We start from the raw sequence: 12,748 nt of genomic DNA, 5'->3' as shown, positions 1-12,748 counted from the left end.
TTATAATTGGCTTCATGTTGAAATTGGAGTACTTTTTCTTTGTAATTTTTTGTTTTTGTGAAAATGTAAACATTTTCAGCATGCATACTCTGCGCCATGACAAAGGAAAATGTGTAAAGATTCAATCTAAAGGTTTTTGTGGCGTAACTTTGGATTAAGATTCATAAAAAATTACGTTAAAAAAATTGTTAATAAAAAAAATTATGTGTATAATATGTATAATATATGCTGTTATTCCCTTTCTGCTGAGGGATTAAAAAAAAGTTAAGTTGAAGTAAAGTAAAGTAAAATAAGATGAAATCAGAGATTAAATCACCTGTGAATAAAAGAGATACCAGTGGAGCACTGAAACAATACAAGTGAAGAAAAAAAACTACTTTTCAGTCATTCATTATTAACTTTATTTACAGAGGACCTGAGAGGCTTTGTAAAAGCGTTGCTGCGAGGCTATTGGACGATCACAAAACAAAACTGATTGTGATTGGTCAGCTCTGCACAGTCCCTAATCCTGACCAATCGGGAGGCGTGTGGGCGGGGTGTCGCCGCAGCGCTCGGGTATGTTTTTTCCCCCCCTCGGGTTGTCGGTGGCAGAGGGAGGGAGGGGTACCGAGACTGTCCGTGTCTGCTGCCGCCGCTGCTGGGGACACACGGAGCTGCCAAGGTCGGCCAGACTGCTGCTCAGACCCGCGTCCTTTCCGGTACCACCCTCCGGAGGCACACCGGTAAGTTTTCTCCGCGCCCAGCCGGTGTTGGTAGCGGGTCAGCTCCGCTTGGTGTCGGGCCAGACTGGAAACAGCGACTGTCAGGAGCAGTTCAAGCTAACGGTAGCTTCTCTGGAGCTCTCGGGTGAGTTTCCAAGGTGGTGCTATCAGGTCCGGGATAGTCAGGGGACTTTATTTAGTCGCTCTGATTCCCGTCTTGTTGTGGCGGTTTTGACCTGCTTTTCAGGGTTTATTTTGACAGCAGCGCTGGCTAACTGGCACTCGGGCTAGCCCTCAAACTTTAGCTGCACTGTATCACACTTCCATCTGATCCACTACAATATGATCCACTTTATCAGAACCACTTCCATCTGATCCACTACAATATGATCCACTTTATCAGAACCACTTTATCTGATCCACTACAATCGGATCCACTTAACAGAACCACTTCCATCTGATCCACTTCCATCTGATCCACTTCCATCTGATCCACTACAATATGATCCACTTTATCTGATCCACTTCCATCTGATCCACTACAATATGATCCACTTCATCAGATCCACTTCCATTTGATTCACTTCATATGACCCAGTTCATATGATCCACTTCATGAGATTCACTTACATCTGATCCACTTTGGGTTTTCTTGCCCTTGTTGCCTCGAATCCTGCTGATGTGTCTTTGTTGTTCGTTTAGTTCTTTTAACCCACTGTCACAGCACAGAGTCCACCGCAGGCTGATAACGGTTCCCCCACAGGCAGTTGGCTGGCATCATATATTACATCTCTGGTGTTGTGAATCCAGAAAAGTCACCAAAACACAGGTCGGTTAAATCTGTTTGCCGCTTCCTCTTTTTTGACATGAGATGGCAGTGAGTCTGCTCCTCCTCCTCTTCTTATGTTACTCAATACTCTACTGTGTTTAAGGCATAAAACAATGCCAGTATTTTATTGACCATGAATCACTGAAGTGGCCAGATGTGGGTGGTGCCTGTACTTTCACTCTGCTGTTTGGGGAATTGTATATTAGTCATGCTTTGATTCAGCAGTCCGCTACACCGACACGTGCAGCGCAGCAGCAGGAGCGAATGCTCTTGAAGTGCTGTGAATGCTGAGAATCGATCGTCTTTTCTGTGGCTGTCGTCGTTAAATCCGAACGCCACCCGAGGTGCCGGTTCTCTCCAGTGTGAGAGGAATGTGCTTGATCATGGGCCCCAATGCACTGAAATGGCGCGCTTTTGTTCCAGAGGACATACAGCAACAGCTGCATGTGCCTACAACTGTGTGTGTGTGTGTGTGTGTGTGTGTGTGTGTGTGTGTGTGTGTGTGTGTGTGTGTGTGTGTGTGTGTGTGTGTGTGTGTGTGTGTGTGTGTGTGTGTGTGTGTGTGTGTGTGTGTGTGTGTGTGTGTGTGTGTGTGTGTGTGTGTGTGTGTGTGTGTGTGTGTGTGTGTGTGTGTGTGTGTGTGTGTGTGTGTGTGTGTGTGTGTGTGTGTGTGTGTGTGTTCAGTTTCAGTCAGTATGCCAGGCAGTAATTCAGCATTTGTGGAATGCCAGGCGCAATGTGTGACTTGAACAGGCCGGACAAAAGGCTGTTCTGAATGAACCTGGTCACTCTTGGGTGAAGTTGAAGTACTTTGCATGTTCTTTGCATTGCTGAGCTGCGCGAGTCAGTATTCACTCTATAAACGCTGGAGGACAAGCAGGGGCACGCATGGCTTTGGGGAAGGAGCTATGTCACTGCCCCCCCCCCCCCCCCCCCCCCCCCAAGAGTGGTTACGTATGATGGAGCACCTTGTCTTGTATCGTATAAAGAGAGATACTTTACATCACACGCAGAGTTGTAGTAACACAGCCTGTTCTCTTGTGTGAATGAGCTGTTGACTTCAAGTTAAACTCATTCATCAGTTTGTATTATTTCTTCTGCCCCTCTGAACCATGTAATCTTGATACACGCATTTGCTGGGGGCAGATTGGCGCGGCTGAAGGGGCAACATTGAAAAGGGCAAATAGACGTGTCGGACTTGACAAATGTGACTTGGCAGAACCTGAATGCAGCTCGTTTTGTGTTCGCCGTGAGGCTCGATCGGGGTTCTGGCAAAGCTGTGAAGACGGTAAAGACTTGTAGTTTTCAACAACAGGATATGGCATCTGTCACGTTGTTTTCCATGTTGCGGTTGTTTTTTTTTTTTGTTGTTTTTTTTACCTGTTGCTTTCAGGTTGCCTGATGCGAGCACGCAGTATTTTCCTATGCAGGTTTGCATTTCTGCTTCTTAGACCACGACAGTGATGTTTGAAGAAACTACACCAACACGCATCAACCCTTTTTAAAAAAGAAAAATAGCCAAAACATCTGGTTTAGTCAAACCGAAATTGCAAAACCGCCTCATTGATGCATCACCTCTGAGTGAGAATGTGTGTTAGGCAAATATCGAGGTAATGCAGGGTGCAGTCACTCACGCTGGTGTGGGAACTGAGTTGACTTAACATGTCATGATTGATGTAAATGTTATTGAAGGACCCATCTGCACAGAAAAGGCAGAATACTGCGATTGTATTGTTTGAATGGAGATATACACACACTTGCCAAAACATTTAGGCGTATCTTCCTAGTAGTACTTCATATTCCATTTAAACTTCAAAACTGACCCGTCTTTGTTTGCAGCGGCTTATTTTCAAGAAGGTGGGAAACATCCCTCAGATGTTGCTCCATATTGATGTTCCAGTAAGGCAAGGCAAGTTTATTTGTAGCGCACCATTCAAACACAGGACAATTCACAGTGCTTTACAAAGAAATTAAAAAAATACAGAAAATCTTTATAAAGAAATATATTATTAAAAAAACACATTAATACAAATAATGAAGAATCTTAGTCTTGATCTCCAGTGTTGGACATTTGCTGAACATCTGCGAAGCCGATCTCCTCCTCCACCACATCCCTCGCTTTGAGCTGAAATCAAGTGACTTTGGAGGACTTTTGGGTCCATGTTCACAAAAAGCTGTTGTTGGAGGATTCTGCGTGGAAGTATCCATCAGAAGATAGTGCGCTGTTTTTTCGAGGGACGGTTCTCTCTCATCTCCAGTCTTTCCATTTTCCACTTCAACGAGGTATATTTGTCATAGAACTGCCGCTCACTGGGTATTTTCTCATTTCACACCACTCCGTGTAGAGATGGTTGTGTGTGAGAATCCTTTCCTTCCCACTCTCATGTTGGGTTTGAGTTTCAGCAGCTCAGCTTCACCACACCTACTATGTTGAAATACATTGAGTTTGAGCAAGTAAACCTAATAAAGTGGCCAGTCGGTGTGTATATATTACCTCTCTGGTTCTGTGTTCAGCCTTTCTATCAGTGGTTTTGTTGGTGGTTGGTGGAGTGGTACAGTAGGTAAGTCTTTGCACTTTGTGCTGCATCTATTGTGTGAAAGCTGCTCTATGAATGAAGGCTGATTGACCTTCTAGATGTTTATAGAATCTGTTGCTCCTGTTGTTCCACAAATTAACTCTTTTCCATTGATGCACAGTGCCGTTTAGCTAGTTTTTAAATACGTAAATCCTCTTAAGAAAAGTCAGTTTATTCAATTTGAACATGATCGTATTCAAATTGACCATATCATTAATTTCTAATAGGTCTTCACATATAGTCTGTATCTGTAAGCTACACCTGTTATTATTTGTCTCAATTACACTTTCAACAAATCCAGAAATGTAAACGTGTGTTTTGACAGTTACTAAAACGCTCGAAAGCGTCTATAAGTCGCTGCTTTGAACTGTCACCAGCGACTGTCATACTCTCAGTGCAGCTCTTCAGTAAAAGCGCTTGCAGCAGCGATATCACTTCACCAGAGTCCTGTCATGAATCACAAGTTGCTTTGTGATGCCGCATGAGGAATCCCACAGGATTTCCTCCTGGCATCAGACCACTGCCAAGTTTAATATCTGGAGGTTTAAGCTGAGCAAGCAAGTGGGAAGCCCTCTCGCATGGTTACTTGGATGCTGATGCCAGCTGAAGTTAGCCTGCAGCCTCGGACCAGCGCTCCCCGGCTCCATCGGTCACTCGATTGTTTTCGCTCGTCGGAATTCTCCCAAAAATCATCTGCTTGCTGTTCCTTCCGCGTTCAGTCGCCGGGGGCTGAATAGCGAGTTGAGCGTTGTATGAAAGGAACCCAGACACTTTAAAATCTAGAGTCTACCTGCAACTTTTACTTGGAAAGCTCAAGATCAAGTGTTTAAATATTTTCACGGAAAGTAAAAGTGTGTTAGCCTGTTGTTTAAAAAGAAGACTGGGAAAATCTGTGTCACCACAGAAAAATATACGTTTCCATTTTCAAGTTTGACCTATTCTATCCCCGAGAGTGACACCCTTGGGTGGGCCGCCAGAGAATACAGGGAGGGGTCAAGGCTGTGCCTGCTGTGAGGTCGTCAAAAGTTAGATTCACACTTGTCCTGGAAAACCGTAATGAAGACCTCTAGAATCTACTGCAGACCTGGAAACGTCTATTTTAAGGCTGCACAATTAAACCTTAAATTGATCATTATCACAATATCACACGATTGAACTGAGCTGTGGTGTTTCCGTTCACTGTGCACTGATAACTCAAAATGACAGGAGTTTGAATAAGAGAGAAAAGTGTGATTTAATCGCCTTTATTGTTTCATACCTGCTGGCAACATGTCAGAAGATGGAAGCACATAAAGAAAATGACCACAAACAAGAAAATTCAGTTTTTCACAAATCGCATATCTATCTCAAAATTCAATAACATCACTGTATGGTGCATGTTCAGCTGAAAACTATTCCTGTTGGTAGAGTCATTCGGGCAGAGCATCTCTGCAGTACAGCTTGAGGCTCTTCTCCTGTTATCAAGTACTGATCACACAGTTCGCCGTGGACCAGAGGCCACTGCTGACTCAGCCAAAAGCTGCCATCTGGGCTGGAACAGAAAACACAACAGACTTCTGGCCGGCTCACGGCACTCGGACGCTCTGCTCTACAGATTGCGTGTTTGTGGACACGGCGAGCGAAAGAGACCGTGAACATTTGTAAGAAGAGAGGAGCACCACCAAACTAAGGCTGCATTTTCAAGTGAAAACACAAAACCTTTGTTGAATTTTGGGGGTTTGGAAAACGGCTCCCAAGGTAGAACTTTTGGAAAAATATCGGTTTCAGCCTTCCGTGTAGACAATAGAAACGCTGCTACGTTTGCAGATGAACAACGTTTGCCTCCAGAGTTGTTTTTATATTTGAGAGGCTCCAGTAAAGGTAATCCAACGTCGTCGTCTGTCCATACGAATGTCAGTGTTACTTGCCATCGGTAATGTTTCTAGCTCATTGTTCTCTGTGCATACATGTGTGGTTTCATTCACGGTAGCCACTAGTGGTCCAACATTGTCATGTAATCGGACATCATTTGCTGTGGAAATGCAACTTTTCTGGAACGAAAACTTAAAATCCATTTCAGCAGTTTCACTTTGAAATGTTGTCGCGTTGCACTTTTTTTTTTTCATCTTGTTGCACTTTTTACCTTGTTCACTGTTCTACTGTGTTGTACCAATTTGTTGTACCAAAACAAATTTCTTCTATTGTGTAAGCTATATCTGGGAATAAAACCATTTCTGATTCTAAATGGGATCCAAGCAGACTAGCGTGGTATAGAGAGCTGAGAAGCAAATTTACAAAAGTTTCTGAAACAAAAGCTGCTGGATTATTAACGGAATTGGGAAAAATAAAATAATACAATGTACGACACTGCAAGTTATGTTTATTTTCCTGACAAATTTGTAGGTAGATTTTACTCACCAGTTGGGATTATAATCTGGAGAATACAGTAACTACGTTCTGCGACTTTGCACTCAATGCAAGTCAAACTACCTTCCATGTGAATATGATGGTTCTGATTTTAGCTTTGCACTCAGACACAAGGAGCCTTTTCAGCCTCGAAAATACTCGAAGCACCAGTAATAACCCTCAGCTGTTGGGGAAGCTCACTCCCGGCAGCTTAAAATGCTTTTTTTTTTTTTTTTTTAAACACACAAACCCTCAGTATCACGTTCTCCAGCCTGCTGTTTTTATTACTCACAGATAATTTACTCGTTTCAGTCTGGCAGACTGTTGCAGCGCGTCGCAGGAAAAAAAACAAATCCAACTTCCTGTTTTATGCCGACCTGCTCGTCTGCCCGCGTCTTCATCGAGCGTGGTGCACGGCGACATGACCCTGCACACTTCCCACTCACGTTTTCACGTTTTATGCTCACATCCTCTCGGCGGGACAGCGGCTCTCAGTAAGTCTATCTGGTGTGCCGTTTCTCTACGCTTCCTGCCAAAATATGTGCTTTAGTGCTCGGCTGTACTGCGTTTATTACCCCTCAGCTTCTCCTCCGTTACCCTTCGCCTGCTTTCTTTGCCGTCTTCGACCCTTGGCCTTGTTTGACCCGGTCCGGTCGGCGTTAATGCTGCGTCACTTCAGACAAACAACCTGTTGTTTTGGAAACCCGAGCGACGCCACGACGGGGCCTTGGACCGAGCACAGCCATACGGGCGACATCGATCGCGCGGAGACTCACTTTGAACACCGAGCTTCCGTCGCGTTTGCATTTTTGTTTATGCACAAATGCCCAAAAGCACTGTGCTTTCTGGGCCACCGGAAAATTGGAAAGCTTGGGAAAATGTGTTGCGAGTACAAACGCCAGAATGAAGGCCGTGAAGCCTGGAGATGGTTCTTTTTTTCCCCTCTCTCTCTTTTCTGAGTCATTCTTTTGTGTCTTATCAAACTTCTCCTTTGTCACTTTAGCTTTTCGAGGTTGTAGCTTCGAGTAACCTTTTGCCTGCGCGATGCTACAAGTTAAAAATAAAATTTAAAAAGAAATCTGGTAATATTCGTGACGCATGGATGCATCGCTGGCGTCGGCGTCCTGACGGATCGACTCTGCTGTCCGGCCGCAAATCCCGGTGATCCCAGTCGACGCGGGACTCCAGAGATTTACTGCTGTTTATTGTTCAGGACAAGCAAGCAGTCTTTAAAGAGAGGAGGTATCGGGTTGTTGAAGAGGACTGGCGTCACGCCTCAGTGGGAAGAAGGTTACAGCTCAGCGAGCGAGACAACAGGAGGTCGAGGCAGAGTTACTGTGCGTCGTGATTGTGATCTTTAATTCTCATTTTTAGTCTTGATAATAATAAGGCATCGACCATTTTGTCCTTGGTTTGACACCAAAGTCTCCTAAAACGTCATCCTTGTGAGGAGCAGCTACTTTTTTTGTCCACATCAGTGTCATGTAAAATCTCATGCTTTTTGAAATACACTCAATTAAGACACATTGTTCTTTTCATCGTCATGCTGTGCTTGTGATTAGAGATGTGTTGAAGGTTACGCGAGATACTGTAAGCTCCCCACTTTTGTAATTAGTTCTGGGTGTCAGACTTTCCAAATTAAAAAAAATAAAATATAAAAAAAAAAAATTATTTTAATTGACGCTAACCTTTATCCGGGCCGTAGGTTTCGAGTACAGAGATTGAATCACTTTTATAAAATGACTATGACATGCCAATTTATCCATTACTTTGTACAGAAAAAGCCTGATGTCTGGTAATACGTTCTCCAGTCGACGTGCTAAAATGGAGCTAAACAGTTTCTGGTCCACATTAAGGACACTTATGGGTCTATAATTTTCACACTTCTTTTTGTCTTTATTTTCTTTTGGAATAACCGAAACACGCCAGGAGGGTGGCGTCTCACCCGTCTGTAAGACCCAATTAAAGGTCCTTATTAATAGCGGTGAGAGGCTAGTTTTCAGATGTTTTTACCACTCTCCTGTGTACCCGTCTGAACAAGGGGATTTTCCAGATTTCAATTTTGAAATTGCCACATTTAGTTCTTTGTAATAGGCTTCACTAGCATTTTATTTTGGAAATCCTTAACTTTTGGGAGCTCCAGACTTTCCAAGAACACATTGACACTTTCCTCACTTGCAGCTGCAGGCTGTGTATATAACCTGTGGTCAAATGTTTCAAAATATTCTTTAATTCTTTCCCTGGAGTCCTCACTTTGGCACATTGTAGGATTCTTAACCTTGTAAATTGTGTTAAGCCAGAATTTTTGCTGACTTTGCACCAATTATTTTTTTTTGTTTCAGAAATGTCTTTTTTTGTATTTCCATTGTATAAATATTAGGGATGTCCCCATCACACGTTTTTGCCCCCATTACCGATCCGATTTTTCAGAAATGGGTATCTGCCGATACCGATACTTTCCCGATCCGATACTTGCATTGCTATTGCAAATATACTCAATAGTGTATTTTTGGAGCAACTAAGATGTCTGAAGCTAAAAGCACTATTGGCAGAAGCTTTGTTTAGCTAGAAATTATTGTAAAACTCACTTATTGAATCAAAATTCTTCTCAGAATGGCTTAAGAACTTTTTAAAACTTTATTCAGTCATAACAACAAAAAAAAAAACGATTACACTCTACAGTCTTGTATCTCTTATTTATGTTAACCTAAACAACTTCGCCTGGATTTTGTGGCAAATAAAGAAAATTAAAAATGAAACCCAGTGAATCAGTTTGACTAACATATAAACTATAAAAAACTACAACATGAACAGTATTCAGTAAAACCAATCAGAAGAACCCAATTCCCAATTGCCTTTAGGGCTGCTGTGACTCTAATGTGACTTCTGCACAAAACCACTATATATAACTCTAGTTTTATAGGTCTATGGCCCCGCTCCGCCTGCATCTAGCTTCTGCAGCTCGACCGGAAGTTGAAGTCCGTGATTGTTGTGGTTATTAGGTGAGGTTGCAGACCGCGGGGGGGGGGGGGGGGGGGGCGATTATATCATCTTTTGGCCACGGATGATTGTCTTTGCCGACTTTGCTGAGCGTACTTTGCCGCATGTTTACTTTTTAGATGTCTTATCAAATTAGTTGTGTTAAACGAAGCTCTGGTGCTCCACCTCTTGGGACTGTGGCGAAGCAAATGGTACAACTGGCCGCTGGACTAGTTTCATTGTCAACCTTAAAATACCTCCAGACTGCTGACATTTTATCCACTCAATGGCTTGATGCTGCTAACCTCAGTTTACGGCAGGTCGCAAATGGGGCTCGCTTTACGGCAGCTGACGTGAAAAAGGTTTTTTTGTTTGTTTTGTTTTTTAGATCGGTGGGGTGATCGGCTGGATTTTCCGATTCCCGATCACTCACGAATCACCAATATCGGCCCCGATCCGATATCTACCGATCGGATCGGGACGTCCCTATTTAATATCATCTATTTGCCTTTGTGTCCTTTTTATGTCCGATCTCATTTGAGTGTTAGTATTTTGACTATCTCTGGTTTGCATTTGTTTGAACTTTTCCTGTAGATCTGTCAAATGTTTACTTCTACATTTTTTCATGTATGCAGTAAGGGAAATAAGCTATCCTCTGAGTACTGCTTTAAATGTGTCCCACAAGATTGTAGGTTTAATTATGCCGTCATCGTTAATTTCCATATATTCTTGGATGTCACTTATAACTTTCTCAACTACTTTTGAGTCATTTAGAATATATGAATTTACATGTTGGAGCCAGAGTTGGACCCGGCGGAGCGAGATGAAAATGACGATGATGCACCTGCAGAACAACGTCTTCATATGGATGTAACGCAATGGTGTGTTACTATATTTACACTAACTTCTCCATCCATGCCCACTACTACAATACTGCCTGTATTACGACTATTTAACACAGAAGTTACATTATAATCTAAAACCAGCACACAGCGCTAACATATGAAGACGGTGCAACTGCTAATGCTAACAAAACAATGACAGGGACGTCTTATCATCACACTTTCTTAGCGTTATATACAGCTTACCGAAGTGCTCTGTTCGTCGTCTCCATAGATAGAAGGAACTAACCGCTCAATCAGACCAAGTCTTTCGGCAAATCCTTCTTTATACTGGCGGAGGTTGTTGAAGCAGTCATCCTTAAAGTGCTTTGCGCACACAAAAATGACCTTACCCACAGATGTGGGTACATTTCTGTGAAAAATAAAACTCAACCAGGCACTTCGAAAAGGTTCTGATGCTGGGAGACGGTGTAACGAAGCTTGTGGGTTCCTACATCCAACAACCGAACATTTCGACTTATCCTCTCGTAACTTCGGCACCCTTAGGTTGGACTACAAAATCGCAGCGAGAAACAAAAATGGCGGATTGCTCGAAGTGTCGATGTCCTAATTTGGCAGTTCCGCCGGGAATACTGTGACGTAATAGTTCAAAAAACGTAATAGAGAATAGAAAAATCGAAACGGATCGCAAAATATGACCAAAACAGAATATAAAGATATCAACGGAGCACCTGAAGAGACTACTTTGAACTTTTCTGTACTTCTAAACACTCTAAATATACAACAACATGCATTTAAGGGCTAAAAAAGTGGATTTAGCATGATACAGTATGTCCCCTTTAAGTTGTACCGGCTGGGTTTTCACATTTAACTCCGAAATAAGATCATCTAGAATAAAGGTGGAGTCACTTTGTGTGTCTAAAAGAGCATAAGTTAGTATTTCTCTCTGTGGTTCTGTTGTTGAAGAGGCAAGGACTGGAACGATGCTGGATGTGGCAGAACCATGACGAGTCAGAACATGAGACACTACCTTGTGAACTTGATTCTTCTCAGGTTCTCCTGTGGCAGCAGACTTATTACTCAACTCCATAGTTTGTGTTTTTCCTTCATGCAGGCAGGTGGGATGACGTCGACCACAAGTGTTACAGGTGTGTCGTCTTTTACAATCTTTAGAAGCATGTCCTCTTCTTAGACATCCAAAGCACAGATGATGCTCATATATAAGAGCTCTTTTTTCATCCTTAGTTTTTGCTGCAAAGGCTGAACATTTAGCAACTTCGTGTGCTTCGTTTTTACAGATTAAGCAAGGTGGCTTTGGGCTTTCTTGTGTCACCGACTGCGAATCCTTTAACTGAGTACTTGTATTTAGTGTTTTAGCTTTCTTCGGTGACCACTCATCTTTTGTTTTTACATTAATCATTAAGGGAGAGGCAATGGGATTACAAGCTATTCTGGCTTCTCTTTGCATGAAATCTTTGAAATGAAGAAAGCCTGGATAATCACCGGATCGATCCAGCTCTTCCACAGCAATCCTGCTCCATCCCCATACCATCCACTCAGGCAGCTTCTTCAGAAGTTTGTGGTTTTCTTCACAATCGCTGAGAATTGACAACCCTTTAACATGAGGCATTGCGGCAGCACAGCCTTGGAGAAAATCTGCAAACTCTCTCAGTGCCTTAGGATTATTAGCAGCTATTGGGGGCCATTTCATCAATCTCTCTGAAAGCTCGTTGAACAATAAATGGACTTCCATATCTGTCTTCTAAAACAGCCCATGCACCTTTGTATGCATCCTCAGAGCTTCTGTAGAAAAAGCCTTCTACCGCTTTACGTGCCTCACCTGCTAGATAGTTCTTCAAATAAAACATCTTCTCACTCACTGGAAGCAGCTTCTGATCGATCAATGCCATAAAGGATACTTTCCAATCAATAAACCTTAAAGGATCCCCTGTGAAAGTGGTGGGCTCTGGGACAGGCAAACGACCTAATGTAAAGGAATTTGCTATCATTTGGGCTAAACTGGCATCTTCCTGTATTACATTTTGGGGAACTGTGAGTTGTGGCTGAAAAGGTGTAGCTTGTGGATCAAGAATTGGGTTATAGTCAGTAAACTCCTCTTGATAGTTTTATATAAACTATCAAGAGGAGATGTATCAGTCTTATCCACACAACTACCTGCTAAATCAAATTCATTATATGCCCTTACACGGGCCTCTGCAACATTCACTTCACCATCTGCATCACTTACAACTGGTAACAACATGCATTAACAAATTAAAACTCTTACCCTTTTAACTTTCAAACCCACTTCCAAAGTTGAGGTCCCTTCTCTCTTGGACTTCATCGTCGAGGGATAGCCTCTTTTGCCTGAAAGGCCTAGAGGGCTCTCTAAAACGGTTATCTCGAATGTTCTTTCGTGTCTCTGTAGCGATGTAG

At 42.8% G+C, this 12,748-nt stretch overlaps 1 protein-coding gene across 1 annotated transcript in view; it reads left to right on the top strand.

Annotated features, from left to right (window-relative positions):
- The first annotated feature begins 586 nt into the window (after positions 1–586).
- fam49a (family with sequence similarity 49 member A) overlaps positions 587–12,748 on the top strand; it is a 48,517-nt gene continuing 36,355 nt past the window's right edge. Inside the window, exon 1 of the mRNA XM_080490203.1 lies at positions 587–722. The gene's annotated coding sequence lies outside the window, so the exon portion shown is untranslated. The remainder of the gene's footprint in view (positions 723–12,748) is intronic.

This window comes from Lipophrys pholis (assembly GCF_963383615.2).
Source record: "Lipophrys pholis genome assembly, chromosome: 21".
Taxonomy (NCBI): domain Eukaryota; kingdom Metazoa; phylum Chordata; class Actinopteri; order Blenniiformes; family Blenniidae; genus Lipophrys; species Lipophrys pholis.
The sequence above is the reverse complement of the archived record's forward strand: the minus strand, read 5'-3'. Positions and strand labels throughout refer to the sequence as shown.